Genomic DNA, 19,679 nt, shown 5'->3' with positions numbered 1-19,679 from the left:
GCATTTTCATTAACCCAAAAAGAAACTCCAAACATTCTAACTCATTCTACAAGGCCTGATACCAAAGCCAAATAAAATATAACAGTAACAACACCAACAAAAAAGGAAACTACAGACCAATGTTACCAATGAATATAGAAGCAAAAGTCTTCTGGGAAATACTGGTAAACTAAATCAGCAAGATATTAAAAGGATCTTACAAAATGACCAAGTGGAATTTATTCCAGGAATACAAGGGTGACTCAACACACAAAAAGCAATCAATCATATTAATAAAAGGAAGAGAAATATACAAAATCATTTCAACAGAGCATTTGACAAAATCTAACATCCTTTCACAATAAAACAGTCCACAAACTAGGAATACAAGGGAACTTTAACACGGTAAAGGGCACCTACAAAAGCATGCCTCATACTTAAATAAGGGTGAAAGACTAAAAGCTTTCCCCTCGAAGATCAGGAACAAGACAGGATGTCCACTGTCACCACTTCTATCCAACATTGTACTTAAAGTTAAAACCAGTGCAATTAGGCAAGAAAAATAAATAAAAAGCATCCAAACAGGACAGGAAAAAGTAAATGATCTCCATTTGCAAATGGTAGGATTGTGTGTGTGTGTGTGTGTGTGTGTGTGTGTGTATAAAATCCTAAAGCATCCGCCAAAAAAAGCTAATAAAGGAGTTCAGAGAAATTGCAGGATATAAGATTGATATACATATTCAGTTGTATTTCTATACATAAACAATCCAAAAAACAATAATTCTACTTAGCATTAAAAAGAATACAAAGGAGTAAATTTAATTAACCAAGTAAGTATATGATTTGTATGTGGAAAACTACAAAAAAAATCCTTCCTAAAAGTCAAAGAAAACATAAATAAATACATGTTCACATATTCGAAGACTTAATATTGTTAAGATGACAGTAAGTCTCACATTCATTGACAGAGTCAATAAAATCTCTATTATAATCCCAAGTGCCTTTTTTGCAGAAATGGACAGAGTAATCTTCAAATTCATATGGAACTGCAAGGAACAGATAACTGAACCACTCATGACACAGAAGAACAAAGTAGGATTCACCCTTCCTGATCTCAAAATTTATTACAAAGCTAAAGCAATCATAACATAGTGGTACTGGCATAAGAAGTGACATACAAATCAGTACAGAATCAGTACAGACTTAGGAATCCAGAAATAAACCCATACACCTATCGCCAACTGATTTTAACAAGAGTGCCAAGTCCATACAATGGGGAAAGAACAGTCTTTTCAACAAATGGTCCTTAACAACCAGATACCCACATACAAAAGAATAACTCAGAACCCCTACCTCACACCACATAAAGCAATTAACTCAAAATGTACCAAAAACTTACAATATATGAGCTAAAGCTATAAAACTCTTTGAAGAAAAAGAATGTGAATCCTCAGGACTTATAGATTTTGCAACACATTCTTAAATAGGACACCTAAAACACAATCAGCAACCACAACAACAAAGGACTTAGACTTCACAAAAATTAAAAGCATTTGTGAGTCACAGGACTATATCAAGCAAATAAAACAAAACAAAAAATTCACAGAATGGGGGAAAGTGTTTATAAATCACACATCCAACAAGGGTATTTAGCATGCAGAATATATATAAAGCACTCTTACAACAAAATAAAAAACAACCCAATTTTATTTTTTTTTAATTTTTTTTATTTTTAATGTTTTTTATTTATTTCAAGGAGAGAGAGAAAGACAGCGTGAGCAGGGGAGGGTCAGAGAGAGAGGGAGTGACAGACTCTGAAACAGGCTCCAGGCTCTGAGCTGGGAGTCAGCACAGAGCCCAATGCGGGGTTCGAACCCACGAACCGCGAGATTATGACCTAAGCAAAAGTCAGACGCTTAACCGACTAAGCCACCCAGGCGCCCCTAAAAACAACCCAATTTTAAAAAGGGCAAAGGGCCTAAATATTTCTCCAAAAAAGATGTCAAAATGGCCAATCATCACAGGAAAGATGCTCAACACAATTAGTCATTAGAAAATGGAAATAATCTGCAGACAGCTCTTCAAAGGCACTAAGGTGACTGGTGAAAAAAATGAAGGAAAACAACAAGTGCTGGCATGGAACTGGAGAAATCAGAAACCTCACTCATTGCTACTCTGAGGAATGTAAAATGGAGCAGAGGTTCAGCAGGTGATGTCGCAGGTAGTGAGGATGAGGAGTAAATGCTTAAGGGAAGTAGGGTTTCTTTTGGGGAGATGAAAATGCTCTGGGATAATGGGGACAGTTGCACATTTTGAATATAATAAAAACCACTGAATTGTATATTTTAAGATGGTGACTTTCAAGTTAAGTGAATATTACATTTAAAAAAAGGACAAAATGAGTGCTCTTTAGGTATCATTGCCTAAACTCTTCAGCCCTAGCCAACTACTAATCTACCTTCTGTCTATAGATTTCACTATTTACATAAATAGAAGCATGCCACATGGCCTTTCATGTCTGGCTTTTTACTTGGCCTATTATTTCCAAGGTTCATTCATGTAGTAGCACGTATCAGTAAGTCATTCCTCGGTATGCCCAAGTAATATTACATCTTATGGCTATACCATATTGTGTTTTTCCACTCATCAACTGATGGGTACTTGTGTTGTTTCTACTTGGGGGCAACTATAAATAATGCTATGAACATCTGTGTATACCTTTTTGTGTACGCAGATGTTTTCATTTCTCCCGGGCACATACCTTGGACTAGAACATGTCAGACAAATGCAAGTTGTAGGTTAAGGTTTTCAGGAAGCGCCAAACTGCTTTTTCCAAAGTGGTTGCACTAGTTCACACTCCCACCAGCAGCATGCACTGGTTCCAATCCCCTAAACGTCCACATGATGACGACCACTAACTGTTCCTCAAGAAAGAGACTGGAGGACCCTGAATTGGAAGGCAGCTATGCTAACCACTATACCACCAACGCAAAAAAAATAAGGAGGACCCTGAATTGGAAAGGACAGACAGTAGAAGCAAGGGACAGTCCAAATGGAAGGCTATATAAAAAGGCTCCCAGGGATGGGAGAAATGGAGGAGACATTAGACAAATGGGACAAACTTTGTAAGGAGTAAGTTCTGAGGACCTAACGTATAGCATGAGGACAACAGTTAACAACACAATATTGTAGGGGCACCAGGGTGGCTCAGTCAGTAAGTGGCCGACTCTTGGTTTCGGCACAGGTCATGATCTTGCGGTTCGTTGAGTTCAAGCCCCACATGAGGCTCTGCTGCTGACCGTGTGGAGCCTGCTTGGGATTCTCTCTCTCCCTCTTTCTCGGCCCCTCCTCCACTTGCTCTGTCTCTGTCAAAAATAAATAAACTTAATGGAAAGAGCTCAAATGTTCATTGACTGATGAATGGATAAAAAAAAGATGTGGTACATACACACACACACACAAAATGGGATATTACTCAGCAATCAAAAAGAATGAAATCTTGCCATTTGTAACAACATGGATAGAGTTAGAGTATTAAGCAAAATTAGTCAGAGAAAGATAAATACCATATGCCTTCACTCATACATGGAATTTAAGATACAAAACAGGTGAACGTAAGGGAAGGGAAGCAAAAATAATATAAAACCAGGAGGGGGACAAAACATAGGAGACTCTTAAATACAGAGAGCTAACTGAGGGTTACTGGAGGGGTTCTGGGGGGGAGGGAGGGCTAAGTGGGCAAGGGCATTAAGGAGGACACTTGTTGAATGAGCACTGTTTTATGTAGGGGAGGATTCACTGGATTCTACTCTTGATATCATTATTGCATTAAATGCTAACTAATTTGGATGTAAAATAAATAAATAAAATTAACTTAATAATACTATACCTTATACTTGAAATTTGCTGCTGCCACAAAAAAGGTAACTATGTGAGGTGACATATGTTTAACCTTGATTGTGGGAATCATCACAATGTATCATCACAATGGCAATGGTTGGAGTAAACAGATCTGGCCATACTGGGCACATGGTCACCAGGGCTGCTTTTAACTCTAGTAAAGTGGATGGTCACCATTAATGACCCCTTCACTGACCTCAACTACATGGTCCACATGTTCCGTATGATTCCACCCACAAATTCAATGGCACAGTCAAGGCTGAGAATAGGAAACTTGTCATCAATGGAAAGCCCATCTCCATCTTCCAGGAGTGAGATTCCACCAACATGAAATGGGGTGATGCTGGTGCTAAGTATGTTGTGGAGTCCACTGGGGTCTTTACCACCATGAAGAAGGCTGGGGCTTACGTGAAGGGTGAGGCCAAGAAAGTCATCATTTCTGCCCCATCTGCCGATGCTCCCATTTTTCTGATGGGTATGAACCACGAGAAGTATGACAACTCCCTCGAGATTTTCAACAATGTCTCCTGCACCACCACCTGCTTGGCCCTTCTGGCCAAGGTCATCCATGACAACTCTGGCATTGCGGAGGGACTTAAGGCCATGGTCCATGCTATCACTGCCACCCAGAAGACTGTGGCTGGCTCCTCTAGGAAGCCATGATGGTAGAGGGGCTGCCCAGAACATCATGCTTGCTTCTACTGGCACCAACTCTGTAGGCTAGGTCATCCCTGAGCTAAATGATAAGTTCACTGGCATGGCCTTCCGTGTCGCCACACCCAACGCATCACTTGTGGATCTGACCTGCTGTCTAGAGAAAGCTGCCAAATGCAAAGACATCAAGAAGGTAGGGAAGGAGGCATCAGAGGGCCCCCTCAAGGACACCCTGGGCCCCACTGAAGACCTGGCTGTGTCCTGCAACTTTAACAGTGATACCCACTCTTCCACATTCAGTGCTGGAGCTGGCAATGCCCTTAGTGACTACTTTGTCAAGCTTATTTCATAGTACAACAATGAATCTGGCTACAGCAACAAGGTGGTAGGCCTTATGGCCCACATGGCCTCCAAGGAACAAGAGCCCCTCGGCCCACCAGCCCGAGAGAGAATAAGAGAAAAAGAGAGACCCTCAGCTTCTGGGAAGTCCTTGCCCCAACTCATCCCCTAGCACACAGAGAACATCATGACCTCTACACAGTTTCCGTCCCAGATCCCCTAGAGAAGAGGAAAATTGGGGAGCACTACCTTGTCATGCATGATCAATAAGGTATACTGTACCCCAAGAGGACAAAAAAAGACTAGGAAAAGGTGCAAGATTTTGGATCTTTTAGACACACAGAGTTTAACATGATGATGTGACACTGAATTTCTTGGAGAGGATTACACAGATCAAGGAAAGGGATGATACTTAGGGAATCATCCCAGAATTAAGAGAAAATTACCCTAATTCTAGCATACTTTGCTATTATTAACCTTTTACCTCATTTACAACTATTCTTGAAAGTTTGAGTAACATAATAATAAATAAAAAGCACCTTGAAAGTGAGGATTTCCTCAAAAAAAATTGTTAAGGACTATTTGGCAAGGCATCCAAAGGGACCAGAACTAAATAAAAGTCTGCCTAACAAGAACAGAGTTCAAGGTACTATAAAAACTAAACATGGTAGATGCAATCTATCCCCTTAGGCGGGACAGAGTTACCTACACATGTTTAATGAGAAAATATTCAGAAGGAAGCCTCAGTATCAGGCTAATGCTCCTCCGGAACATTGGCTACCAACTAGCTGTGTGGGGTAAGATAAGTGCTAAGAATGAAAGACAGGAAGGCCAGTATCAGATCATGCAGTAACCATCAGTTCATTCAGCAAGTAAGTATTGAGAGCCCATTAGGTACCAGACAATTGTGAACAGGTATGTAAAAACTGCCTTTGTGGAGCTTATAACTTGATGGTGGAGAAAGGCAAATAAACAGTCAACTGGGGAGAGGGGAGGTTATTCAGTAGGTACACTTAACAGGGAGGAGGCGGCCCAGTAGAAAAAAAACATCATAGAATGGCTACACAAAAAAAATTATATCTACATTGAGACTGAGGAATAAAATATGACTGGCAACACGTACAGAATTCTAGGGAGGAGAGACCAAACAGGTGATCAGGGAAACCCAACTAGTATATTAAAATCTAGAACTGCAAGAACCTTACAAGGTAAAAGCTACATTAAAACATTTGGCCTTCTTTTGAAAAGCAAAGAGGTATTATGAAAGGAATTTATGCACAAAACTAAAAACTACTAGTCAGACTATAATACAAAAAAAAATGGATTAAATAAAACTTAAAAAAAAAATCAGGAAAACTAGACAGATCACAACATTTATCCAGAAAAGACATGGTAGCTGTACTAATGTTTTTAAAAAATAAAATATTAACAAATGGATAGTCTGTTCCCTTTCTTCCAAAGAGAATTCTACCGTTGTAATTTCAATTTTGAAAGCAATTTTATTTATTATGGAACAGGCTAAGATACTAAGAAAAGAACAGATCCATAAAGAACATAGGAGAGACTCAAGCTAAAACTCAGAGAGAGCTGGTATTTATTGTTTGGGAAGAGATTGGTAAGGAAGAGTCTGAGGCTATATACTATGATGAGAAAGAATCAGAAAAATTTACAAACGGACAGAGATTTAAGTTTTGTTGCTCTTATGAAACCACTATTTTTCAAGAGAGCAAAGTAAAAACAAATGGTTTGTCCTTTTTTTTTTTTTTTTTTTTTGTCAGTGTTGAGACTTGTGTTTCTTTGGCTAACAAAGTTAAAAATGGACCATGAGAGAGCTGAACTTTATACAGGTTACAATGTCTGAATATGGAAGGCATCAGTGAAATGAAGTGGATACATTCACAAAATATTCAATTAGGACAATGGTAAGAATCTGATGACACTTAAGAGCTACAGGAGAGAGAAAAAGAGTAGTTAATTAAAGAGCAAAGCCAGTCAGTGAAATAGTTAAAGGAGGAATAAAAGGTTTGGAGACAAGTTAATGAGTTCAATTTAAATTGGGTAACAGAAAATAAGATGTATATAGAATAGAATAAGCCGTTAGATAAAATGGAATCAGAAAAATAATTCAGATTAAGACAAGAAAAGGAAAGAACAGATAGGACAAACAGAAAACAAATAGCAATATGGTACCTCAAAACATCAATAATTAAAATAAATGTAACTGGTCTAAATGCATCAGTTAAAAGACAGAGATTGGGGCGCCTGGGTGGCTTAGTCGGTTAAGCATCCGACTTTCGCTTAGGTCATGATCTCTCGGTTCGTGGGTTCGGGCCCCGCGTCGGGCTCTGTGCTGACTGCCAGCTCAGAGCCTGGAGCCTGTTTCAGTCTGTGACTCCCTCTCTCTCTGACCCTCCCCTGCTCACGCTGTCTCTCTCTCTCCTAGAAATAAATAAAATAAAAAAAAAAAAAAAAAAGAGATTATCAGATTGAAAAAGACCCAGTTCTATGCTGTATATAAGAAATCTATTTTTTTAAAGTTTATTTTTCAGAGAGAGTGAGCAAGTGCACACAAGCAGGGTAGAGGCAGAGAGAGTGAGAGTGAGAGTGAGAGAGAGAGAGAGAGAGATTCCCAAGTGTTGGAGATGCAAAGCCCATACAGGGCTTGAACTCGTAAACTGGGAGATCATGACCTGAGCTGAAATCAAGAGCTGGATGCTTAAGTGACTGAACCACCCAGGTGGTGCCTCTAAGAAATATACTTTAAATGTTGGGACTGGGAACAAGAGAAATATAACGAAGAAGCACATTGTGATGTACGGAATTAACTGTAATAGCAAAGCAAAGAGGTGACCCTAAACCACAGAAATGAGGAGCTTTGTTTAGTACAAGAGTGGAGGGGGGGGTCGTCTAGGAAAAAAATTCCTCATATTACAATGTGGTCCATATACTAAGTTTAGGGTATACAAGTAAATGTCCTGAAGGTCCTTACAACCTGATTATACAAATTTTAACTACTAAACTGTATAATCTTTGTTCAAAGTCCACAAGTTGGAAACACTGGCAGCTCTGAGCCTAAAATATATCAGCTTTATGGTCGTAATACTTTCCTACTTATATCCTCTTCCCTTTTCTGCCAGGTTAATAATGTGCACCTCCATGGCTGTGTATTTTCCACACCCACACAAAACACGATGACAGTGGGGGTTGGGGGAGTAGTTACACCATAGGAAATCTGTGTACTACATCAAGTATGCATTTATAAGCCCTTAACAATTAACAAAGCCTTCCTCACCTCTTCCTCACTGTCCTATTTAATACATTTAAGCTCAAATACTTTCAAATATCTCATTTGTATCTCATTAAATAGAAACCTCCTGACAATCCACGTTGCTTTCCTTCATAAATCTAACACTGTATGTTTATTCCTTGATTCCCAAAATGCCTACATTCTTTAAAACAGCAATGCAAAATGTTATCTGAACTTGACCACATACATCCTTCTACCACTTTTTAAACTTTGAAATAAAATTCTCAGTGAACACTGTGAGAAGTTGTGCTAATTACTACGGAAGGTGGGAATATGATGAAGACCCAACATGCTTAGCATGTTATCTTTGTTTTATTCCTCTTTAGAAAAAGATGGTCTTTGCATAAGAAAAGTGTAAAAAATATTTTTTTGAGTTTGAGAAGACTGAAAAGTTCACATCCATGGTTGTGATTTGTTTCTCTTGGATCTAAACATACACCCACCCACTGGCTTCAGAAAAGTGGTTGGACAGAAACCTAAAACAGTGATACTTCCTGGAATTTCAATTGAAAAAAAAAAAAGAAGGAAAGAAAAAAGTATCCTTTCCATGAAGGGATAACCAGCAGTAAATAATGCAAATGTTCTTTTAAATTAATACCAATAGGTAAAAACTTATTCTTACACAAAAGATACATTTACCAGCAAATAGTTCTATAACTATTAAGAAGGTGATGTATAAAATGACTCCCCCCCCCCACACACACACACACTTGATACACAGTAAGATTCCACTGACTATTAAGCAAAATGGCTCAGTAGGAAAAATTTATTTACTCCCAGTTTTGCAGGGACATTCTTATTCCCCAAAATGCCTCCCCACTTCTCTTTGCTATTAACCGGCCGCCTCTCCATGTGAACAATTAGGATTCCTAGGAGCAAAGACTGCAATCTTATCAGCCATATCCCCAGAGCCTACCACAGTATTTGGCATATAGTAAGGTGGTCATAGATCTGATGAATGAGTACTTGGATCACAGTCATTTAGTAGTATGCAGCTACAAACAAAATTCCAGTAACCACAGAAACAGACTCACTACAGGAATCACTCCAGATCCTTTCCTCTCTCTTCATCCAAGTTCACTTGGCTGTCCTTTCTCTATATGGATTTCGACAGCTGAAATGACCATTTTTGAATTCTTAGTATTGGTTGGTCTTACTGTGAATTTATCAGCAGCTCAGTCTTACACATCTTTGGATCCCCAGGATGACTGGGCCCAAATTTGTCTTCTAATTACAGTACAACAAATTCCAGAGATACCTCTCCTTCCTTAAATCCTATTCCCAAAATTCAGATTATTTTGTAGTAAACACAATGTACTTAATTGGTAACAACAAGATTTACCATTGCAAGTAAGTTAACCATTTGATCCTAGTCACCTTTATAATAGAACCTAAAAAGGAAAATTCATAGCACCATGTCTTACTGCACAGAAAATCAAAATGAGGCTGCCTTGGGCAGGCTCCTTTAATAGTAACAATCACCAGGACAGATGTGCAGGGTAAATATGCATTCTCCATAAAACCTGGCATGTAATAATATTTAAAACACAGATATCTGTAATTATGTCTCTTCCTTAAAAAAAAAAAACTAATTTTTTAAAGGCTTCCAGTTCTTCAGGGAGAAGGAATACCAAACTCTTCAGCATAAGATCCGAGGTTTAGCACTTGCTGGCTCCAACCCAGATCTTCAGCTGGTCTTCTGCTTCCCTTCCCCTAACCTCTGGCCATCCCACCCCACCCCCAACACAAAATGAATCTTCACACTTCCGTGTCCTCATTAATGCTGACTCTTCTCTGTCTAGACTGTCCACTTCCCATGTCTATACTTGGAAGAAAAAAAAATCCAACCCAAGCTTCCAGGTATAAGGTTAAAAATAAGCAGTTTGTGATCAGAACCAACAATAGCTCTTTCACTCATTTTCAAGTCACAGGATATGCAGAATAAAACACAGGGTTAGGGGGAACCCAATCAAGTTATGTGGTCGTTTACTTGGTGCACACGCACAAGCACATACATGCCCACAGGCATGCACTCACCAATCACGAGGCCACGAAAGAGAAGTCTGGTAGATGGCAAACCAACCCATCAGGGAGCTTCTACCATTCTGACAGTACCCACTGATAGAGTAACCAGGATGCCAAGAACAGTAAAGTCAGACTAAAATGGACCAAGAGTAATGCAGTCCCTCCTCTGAGACAGCCCCATATACATGGTGGGTGAAGGTAATCCGGAATCATACTTTAAGGACGAGCTAGGTCTAATCACTTCTATTACTTATCTAATCATCTACCCTATGATCCACACAACTGATGACCTACAGAATGTGATTTATGACTACTCAATGGAACAGGGCAGGGCAGAGGGAGGTCCTAGGGAAGCCTGAACAATGGAGCTGACCACTGGCATACAGGATGAATGGAAATGGGACCAGCGGAATGATTATCACTGAGACCCTGTTCTGAGACAAGACCTTGCCTGTAGATGCAGTAGGGCAACAGAACTCTATACAATCTGCCCTTGGTGAGGGAAGGACTATTATGATTAGACCTATAAAAGCTACACTGAACGGATACATACACATTTATGTATGTATTGTGCTTAGATGCACAGAAAGGTATGTGTATATACATACATACCAGACAAAAAGGATAAACGTAGTACTGACAACTCAGCTGCCACATTCCCCCTGCCCCCCACCCCTGTCACCATCTCCCTAACCTTTTTCTCCCACCAGAGTCAATCCCAGCCTAAGGATGTTAACTAGTTGTCTTCAAACCACTTGGATTCGGCCATCATTTGGTAATCTTCTATCCTCCCTCTCAATCCTTTTACATCTCCTCTCATTATCATCCCCTACACTCCACATTAACCATACTAGAACATCAGAATTCAATAAACGTTTAGTAAGCCAACAAAAGAGCACACAGCACAGTTATAACAAGAAAATTTGTTTCTGTTGTATTATCTATATATCCAAAGTAACTAGTCTTCCCGTTGAACCCCAGAGTAATGAGAATGGGGGAGGAGGATAGTTTTCCTCATCTGGACAAGAGCTGGTCCCAAGTATCTAAACAATCAGTCCCCTGGCGAAGGTTTCCTTCTACTACCACCTCTAACCCTATAAGAATATCCGTATTAATAAAGAGTTCAGTTCTGCCATTAAGCTTATTGTAACAGGATCTGTCCTGTACCAGTTGTATATTTATCTTTAAAAAAAAAAAGAAAGAAAGAAAAAACTGATGGAATGGCAGGACAGGGCTTGGTATCATTACATAAAACAAGGCCAGCTGATGGCTAGACATATACAAACACTGTAATCCCTGAACCTCTGCCCCAGATGACAGGAGTCAGGCTGCCACAGAATCAGCTCTTGTTGGAAATCAGTGAGCCAGCTGTCTGGGAGGTACCAGGGTTTATGGGATCAGATCTTTACTTGTTTCAAGGGCTTCTTAACAGTTCTAATAAAGACTTGTTATGCTTTTATCATCCTGGAAAACATCCAAAATGATCAGTCTCTCCCTTTCTGACACACACATCTTTAAGCAATAAATGTACACACTTCCTACTAATCGAGAACTTCCAAGGGAGTCCATATAAATGAAAGAATGCGCTATGAATTAATATTCCCCAAATTAAGTGCTACCAGCTTAAGAATTTATAGAAACACATTCGCCATATATTGCCAAGAAAAAATAAGCAGGTTTCAAAGGAGAATGTTGTTGTTTTAACCCACGTGTACATATTTGCAGATAAAAGACAGGAACTGCTCAGCCCAAATGATAATCCTAAATGATGACAATGAAAAATTTTTTGCTTTATTTCTATTTTTTTATATTACCACGTTTTTTTCACTGCGTATGTGTTACTACGATTAACAAAAATATTTAGATAGATTCAAGTCCATTAAAACAAACATTGTGAAGTTTTCTCCCTTTATTTCTGGACCCCTGCTTTAGCAGTTTTCAAGGCAGTGCGTAACAGGATGAGTTTTGCACTCATAAGTCCCCAGCGAAATTCTAATAAACCAGTACCATGACAGGTGGTATAGACTTACCTAAAACACAGAGGTACATTCATACTATCCCTCTTTGAGCCTGGCACTGGTATACAAGAAATTACTAGACTCTAAGAGGCACGCGCTTTCAGACACGGTGACATCAGAGGCCTTTTTTTTTTTTTAAGTTAGGTTTTAATTGGATTTAAAAGAATGAAAGGAATTTCCTGGATTTTATCAAGGCAGTTTCCCAACAGATTTTCACCCACACTTCTTCTTAATACAAGGATTAAAGCCACTTAGCAAATCAGAGCTCATTCTTGCCCCTCAAAATGCTATTAAGAACATATAAATTAAGAGATCTTTGAAAAACAATACACATCAACAAAAGGCTTAAGAGCTCCCGCTCAGAATTCATTGTTTTAACAGTTGCCTATGAAGTCAGTTGAAAAGCATCAAGCGTCTGAGCGCCGAAGTGCAGAAGGGGTCTCCTTTCAGACCACACAGCACTATGGAGAGATGGCGAACACAGATCTGCGTTCGATGGAGAAAGAGCCTTTCTTGTGTTGTTATCGTATGACAAGTATCACTGTCAAGTCTTCACTACAACTTCATTAAAATACCAAGTCATACACACGCACAATTTAACACGGCACAAGGAGGACTGGACAGATTTTTCAGAACTGCAAAATGGCATCTGCAGAATGTCTCCAAGGAATGACAAAGGCACTTCTTTGGCCCTAACAAAGAGGACAATGTTTCCACTTGGACACTACAAGACTATTGCATTTTGGGGGGGGGGGGGGGGGGAAGCAATAAAAATTAACACAAAACAGAACTGAAGGAGCAGAAGGACAGCCTGTGGGGAAGAATTAAAATAAAGTATTGAGGATACAAGTTTCACTCATCACAGTGCACAAAATAAGATTATTGTTTTAAAAACTGGGCGATTTCAAATATTAACTTTGAAAAGAAAACTTACAACTGAGAAAACTCTGAACATAAAACTACGTATCTCACCAAACCAACCAAGTTTTCTGGGTTCATAAACACCAGGCTTCTATAGTTCATGTTGTTTAAAAGATAGCTTATTAAAAAGCTACAGATATCATTTAATTTCTCATGACCACTCTGAGAAATGTAGTTTCAATACCTCCATTTTACAGATAAGGAAAGTAACTATTAGGCAGATGTGATCTCAATTCCAACTCTCTCACTTATTACAGCCAGGACTTTAACTTTCTTTCCAAGGCACTTTTACCTTGAATTTCAGGACTATCAACATCAAATAATAGTCACAAGGATTAAAAAGAAACTATGGTCCAAAATGGGAGAAGAACTTTCCTAAAATAGCAAACTACAATGGAACTAGAAGCTTAATAAATTGGGGGTGGGGAAATCAGGATATACCTTTTAATTAACCAAATAACATTTTCTAAACACTGTTAAGAGAACGGTTTAAGGAACACCTTCAGGGGAAACACACTGCACACTCACCTGATGAATGTCAAGGGCCAGGACTAATTACAAAAAGTGAGTATCTGAACATACTGGATGAAGAGAGATCATAATCAGGGCCTTATGCTGATTGTTCCTCTTTTACTTGAAGTGTATGTACTTTATCTGCAGCAGATAGTACCCTAGACTACTTCATGACTTTTGTATGTGGGGAAAAAAAAGTTGTAATTATAAACAGCACACTCTGGTTAAAATAAGTAGAACCTTACATATTTTACCAAAGGTACATTTTTCTCATAACTATTTCTTCCCCATAAATTGTTAGCCCTACTTTGAATCTCTACCCAACTCTTCCTCAATTCCAGTTCTGATCATGTCATTTATCAGTTCGGAAAACCTCAGTTAACTGTAGAAAGAAAACCCAAATTCTTCCACGTCAAATGCAGAGTCCCTCTAGGCTCTGGCTGGACCCTCCTTTCCAGCCTTTCTACTCAGTTCTGTCCATAAAGAAGAGTACTGTTGAGGTAAAAGCTACTCCAATCTGCAGGCTCACTCCGCCAGCCTCTTCTCAAGAGTCAGCCGGCCACAGCATGCCCATCGTCTCCCCCACCATGGGGCCAAGTCCAGCTACCATGCTAGGACCTTGCCTGCCACTCCCAGCTCAATGCCACCCCTCACTCCACCTCCTCTCTCAGCCCTTCCACAGTCTAGGCCCTATGCCCACCTTTCACCTACTAAATATTTCTGCTACTCCTCTCTGCATCCTCCATAGCAAAAAAACACACCCCTTTGCACAAACTTATGCTTAGTACATTTGTATAGAAAGAAAGGAGGTTGTCAGAAAGTGCCTTGAAGAAACTTAAGCACCGATTTTTTTTTCCAAACAATTCTAGGCATTATGAGCTTATTTTTCTATTATCCAATATAATCACCTTAACGATTCAATAGAGTAAGACTAATATTAAACAGCACTCTAATGGAATATTATTTTGGCACATTTATAATGAGAAACCTTGTGCCATCTTTTAAGATTCATATTAATAAAGTGTGAGGAGTATAGGATTTACTATCTTCAATCTGCATGATTGGTTCTCATGGATTAAGACTGACCTAAAGGCTATTATCTTCAAAAAGGTATTAAATTCTAAGAGAAAAAAAAGAATGGTTCCAAAGTAGCTCCTATGACAACATATTTCAGGCTATATGGTCCTCCTTAGCCATATCATTTTAGATAGGGAAGGGACCCAAAAGAATTTAGCCAATCCTTCCTATCACAGACACTAGAGAGTCTAAGAAATTTTAAACTGAGCAAAGTGACTACGGCACCTTCTTAGAATATCCTCGGCAAAGGCAGAAACCTAACCTCCTGGCAAAGGAGATCCGCCAGGCATTTCTCATTTGCATTAACCCGTTAAATCAACCAGTTGATGAGCTCATGTTTCTGAATGAATTGGCCGCTCTGCATTTTCTCAAAAGCTTTATTTTTCTCAAACACACTTTCCTCTTGGGATCTTCCTCCCTTGCTCCTCCCACTGCTGAGCTCCCACACCCCTACAGGGGTAAAAACTGTATGCAACTGTCCAAGAGCAGGTAAAACACAACAGCCACGGGCATTGCTATAATCTCTCCTTCACGTGGGGTGTTCATCTGATGAAAGGATGGAGGACCTTCCTTCCCCTGTTCCCGTTGCCAAAGAAAATCAAGGCAGAAAGCAGGGACGAGCAATGGCTGGAAACATAAAGGGGCACCTGTCCAGTAAAGCAGCAACTGTGGGTGTCAGAACGGAGGCTAAGCCCAGGAATTCACTATTTTATTCTTCTGGAACACATGCATATAACTGCGTGACGGTTACACAGAACTTTTAGAATATAGCTATACAAGTACAATGTAAGCCTGTCTTCCAGGAAGCCTGGCCAACCCAAATACCGCACGCCCAAATCCGGAATCTATCTGCGCTGGCTCCTTACTGGTTGTCTCTCTCTGCTTACTTCTGCTGCATGATGGCACCCTAGGAGACAGAAGTCACAGACATTCGTCCCAATCTAGGAGAACGGCACTATAAATAACACAAATACCACTACCCTCTTGCGGTCAAAACAGCATCCAAAGAAAAACACCAACTCACATTTACCGGTAACGGTTTCACTGGGTAACCACAGGGCTCTCCAGAGCTCACACCTGCAGCCCAGGTCTGCAATCAGCGCCACCACCTTGCTCGTTGGCACCGCACAATCCAAGGACACCTGGATTAGGATAAACGCCTTAAGTAGCAGTGCTGACACAATTCGGTTCCTAACGCTTATGTCACAGGGGCCCCAGCCCGGGTCAGAAAATAATACGACGGATACGAGAACCCAACGGTAAACATAAGTATCTTTAGCAAGGAGAATTCCTTTTCCAATCATAAAATCCCCCAGTTATTTTACTCCTTTCTCAGAACCAAACAGAAACAGGTGGAAAATAATCCAAAAGGCCTAGGGGGTCTGCAGATTCATTAATTTTTCTATATGACAAATCAAAAAAAAAAAAAAAAGCCTGCAAGAGAAAGATCACACTCAAGCAACACATGAAACTTTCTGCACACGTACATCGCAGCTCTTTAAGGGAAAAGAGCAGACATGTGCGCGCGCGCACATCACACAATGGGTACTTGCTCCCTAAAGTGGTGTGGCTGTTTTCCTGTGCAGTTCCTGGAATTGGTCTCTTTCTCTACCAGATCTTCTGTGTCCTGACACTTTTCTACAGGGAATAAATCTGGAGACGGGAGGGCTCCAAAGCCTATTCTCAGGGAAATAGCTTATGGAGACAGGAAAAAGGCGAGCAGTGGATCAAAAAGGAGATTCTTTATATTTAACTTTTTGGCACAATGCTAGAAAATAAATTAAGTACAGTACTATAAGAAACACCGAGGACCATCAGGAGAAAAAAGACATTTTTTTTTTAGTTCTCTGTCGTCCTACTTTGACCACCCAGGCTGTTCCCATCCTGTTTCTCCAGCACCCAAGCTGTCATCTCTCGTCGAGTTCCCCACCCACCCCAATCATTTGGAAAACGTCTGGAAAAGCACCAAAAGTATAATCAACTTTGCCAAATGACATTCAGATTCTGTCCCCACCCTAATACTTGGCTATCTACCCTTATTTCGCGATGTCTTTCCACTTTCTCCTGTCATCCTGCCCCCACCTACAAATATATCCTAGTAAATGTTATTTCCTTTCTTCCCCACTCCCTGTGTCCTGAGATTTTTCTACACTGAATTTCTTCATCCCCTTCATTCTGCCTTCAATTCTTCCCTCAAGATGCAGAGAGCCAAGATGTACAAAATTGTTAAGTCTTCAAGACGCAGACAGAATTTAATATGCTAGAGACTTGTGGTGGAGGAATTTGTCCAAGGAAAACAGGATCCTGCATCACCTATTTTTCAGACATCCCCCCTATCTCACTAAAGTCCCTTCAGCTGTTCTATACAGACTGACTAAGGTCAAGCAGAGGTGAGGGCGAGTCTGAGACGGGTGCGCCAGGACATTGTCTGAATCCCTAACTGCCTCAGAAAGGACATCGAACTACCTGTTGACCCAAACAGATGGGCATGCTAGACTTGTTTTCTTCAGCATGACTATATTCCTGAGCACGACTAACAGCTCACAGAGGTGAAAGAAGAAGCCACGTGTCCTAATTTGCCCTAACTGTGCTCAGAACCTTTTTAACAAATCAGAATAGTAACAGGGCGAGTCTACAAGCTGCTTTGCTAGAACCAGGAAGACAAAGCAAAGTGAGGGGACACAGAGAGGCAGGAAGGAAGGGGATGATAGGGCAACCTCCCCTCCTTGGGAAGCTGATAAACTAGACGCTAACACACACACAACCCCATGGAAAGCTACCATTCATCAAATACTCAAGTGTCAAGACAACACTAGAAAAAAATGCCATATGACTGTGTGAGCAATTGGCAAAAGAATGATACAGCTAATTCCTATAGGAATTCAGCAAAAAAAAAAAAAGGCAAATATATTCCAGAGTAGAAGAAATCTGGCACAGGAGAGGATAATCAATAGTTGGGCAAAACCACTAAAATGTCTTCAGAGATTTATTGGTTTTAACGCAGAGGAAAAGAAAAACTTCCAGCATACTGGTGCTTATTCTAAATGTAAAACATACATTTTTAACCTCCACTCCTTTCAGGTTCACATCAAATAGCCCTATAACAGCAGCAATTCAGCCATATCATAATGGTTTTCAAACTTCTACACATTACTTGGGGCAAATGAACTACACAGGTGTGTTAGGGCAGTTTCAAGGTTTCCCTGTTGTCAGACTCAAAGTTATAGTGAGATGGATTGAACTCTCTTGGGTAATGATCTCTAATTTATCCTAGAGGCTACTACTTCACAAATTCTCCCCAGTAAATAAAGTGAAATAGGCAGAATGTAAGAAGTAAAGTGGAACAGGCAGTGATTAACCAGTCCCGATGCCAGTTCTGAAAGTAACAATTTCACACAAGTCATTTAATGTCACTTTACTAAATTTCCTCATCTACAAAATAAAGAGAGGAAAGATTCATTATCTCTTAAAGTACCTTACAGTTCTAAAATTCTATATTTTAAAAAATTACTTTGACAGGGCTGACTGCACACAAAAGAAAGTTGAATGAAAGTGGACAAACCCAAATATATAGTATGAGCCCTGTTTTGCAAAATGCATACAAATACATTTACTGAAGTATTCATTCTATAAGCTATGAATGTAGGGTACAAGAATAAAAACCCCATAATATTAATAGTGATTATGTCTGAAAGGGCGAATAAAGCTTTTATTATTTAGGGTTCTCCATAGTCTAAATTGTATTCAACACACATGTAAATTTATCATTAAAAAAGATCCAATCCCTTGAATCCAAGCTTGACAATTTGGAATCCGAGCACTTCAGCCTCTATGAAATATGCTGAAAATCAGAGTTCCCTTAGCAACACTACAGCCCAGTCTTCAAAGCGAGGGTTGGGGGTGGAAACCCTCAACTTCGTTCCTTCACAGCTATTTTTTTCATCTAGTCTGAAGCCCCTCCTCTGTCCCCACCCTTCCCCAGAAACATCCCTTGGGAGTGATTGAACGCAAGTAACCTAAAACTGGAATTTCTGGGACGGTGTGCTTTTCAAAAAACACTGGATTTTCATCTTGCTACCTCTACACGCTCGTGTGCATGCACGCACACCCAGAATTGAATTTCATACTTATTTTTGGGAAAATAAAAACCCCTCACAGTAGTAAGTTACATGTTCTTTTTAAAAAGAGGGGGACACACAGCAGGGGCAGGTTATGTAGGAAAAAAGAATGATGTGACACTCATGGAGGTGACGTCATTACCAGCCATGGCTCTGAATGGTCTCTGGAAAACAAGCCGTGGCTAGCACCCCTTAGCCCACCTATCACTATTTAACAAAACCAGTCTTTCCTGGCCCCTGAAAACCTTACTCACACATGACTGCTCTTCTTTAGAAACCCTAAACTTAACAACTATTCAGCTTTTGAGTGTTTTGTAGAGCACAGCATCAAATACTATTGGGATCATCTTTGAAAAGCTAAACTTTAGCTGCTCTGAATTTTATTAATATCTGGCAGGCCTGAGAAGAACTGATTCTGCACTCTGTCTATAGGCAGGACACGGGGACTCCCAATTCAGGCCAGGAGCCAGGACTCTTGAGTCATTGGCTTAGAAAACAGAACCGTACATACACCCCAACTCCAAATGGAGGGAAGACTTGATTGCGAAAGGGGTGGGCACAGTGGGGAGTGAGAGATGTCAAAAGTGAAACTCGGGTGCCTGCGTGGCTCAGCAGGTTAAGTGTTGATTTCAGCTCAGGTCATGATTTCATGGTTCATGGGTTCAAGCCCCATGTCAAGTTCTGTGCTGGCAATGCAGAGCCTGCTTGGGATTCTCTCTCTCCCTCTTTCTCTGCCCACCTCTCTCTCTTTCTCTCCTCTCTCTCCTCTCCCCTCCTCTCCTCTCCTCTTCTCTCTCTCTCTCATGCACACACTCTCAAAATAAATAA

General features: G+C 40.1%; 1 protein-coding gene and 1 pseudogene across 12 annotated transcripts in view; one reads left to right on the top strand and one right to left on the bottom strand.

The window, feature by feature from the left end:
• Positions 1-19,679, bottom strand: part of EPB41L2 (erythrocyte membrane protein band 4.1 like 2) — a 222,382-nt gene that overhangs the window by 147,771 nt on the left and 54,932 nt on the right. The window contains exon 2 of one of the 12 annotated variants that reach the window (XM_039240417.1): positions 15,758-15,875. The exons of 10 other annotated variants lie outside the window; for them this stretch is intronic. The gene's annotated coding sequence lies outside the window, so the exon portion shown is untranslated. The remainder of the gene's footprint in view (positions 1-15,757; positions 15,876-19,679) is intronic. One more of the 12 variants, XM_039240418.1, reaches the window with a different exon arrangement.
• LOC120237232 lies at positions 3,967-5,364 on the top strand (annotated as a pseudogene).

This window comes from Hyaena hyaena, unplaced genomic scaffold (genome assembly GCF_003009895.1).
Source record: "Hyaena hyaena isolate Hyena2069 unplaced genomic scaffold, ASM300989v1 scaffold_178, whole genome shotgun sequence".
NCBI classification, from domain to species: Eukaryota; Metazoa; Chordata; class Mammalia; order Carnivora; family Hyaenidae; genus Hyaena; species Hyaena hyaena.
Note: the sequence above shows the minus strand (reverse complement) of the source record. Positions and strands in the feature narration are given on the sequence as shown.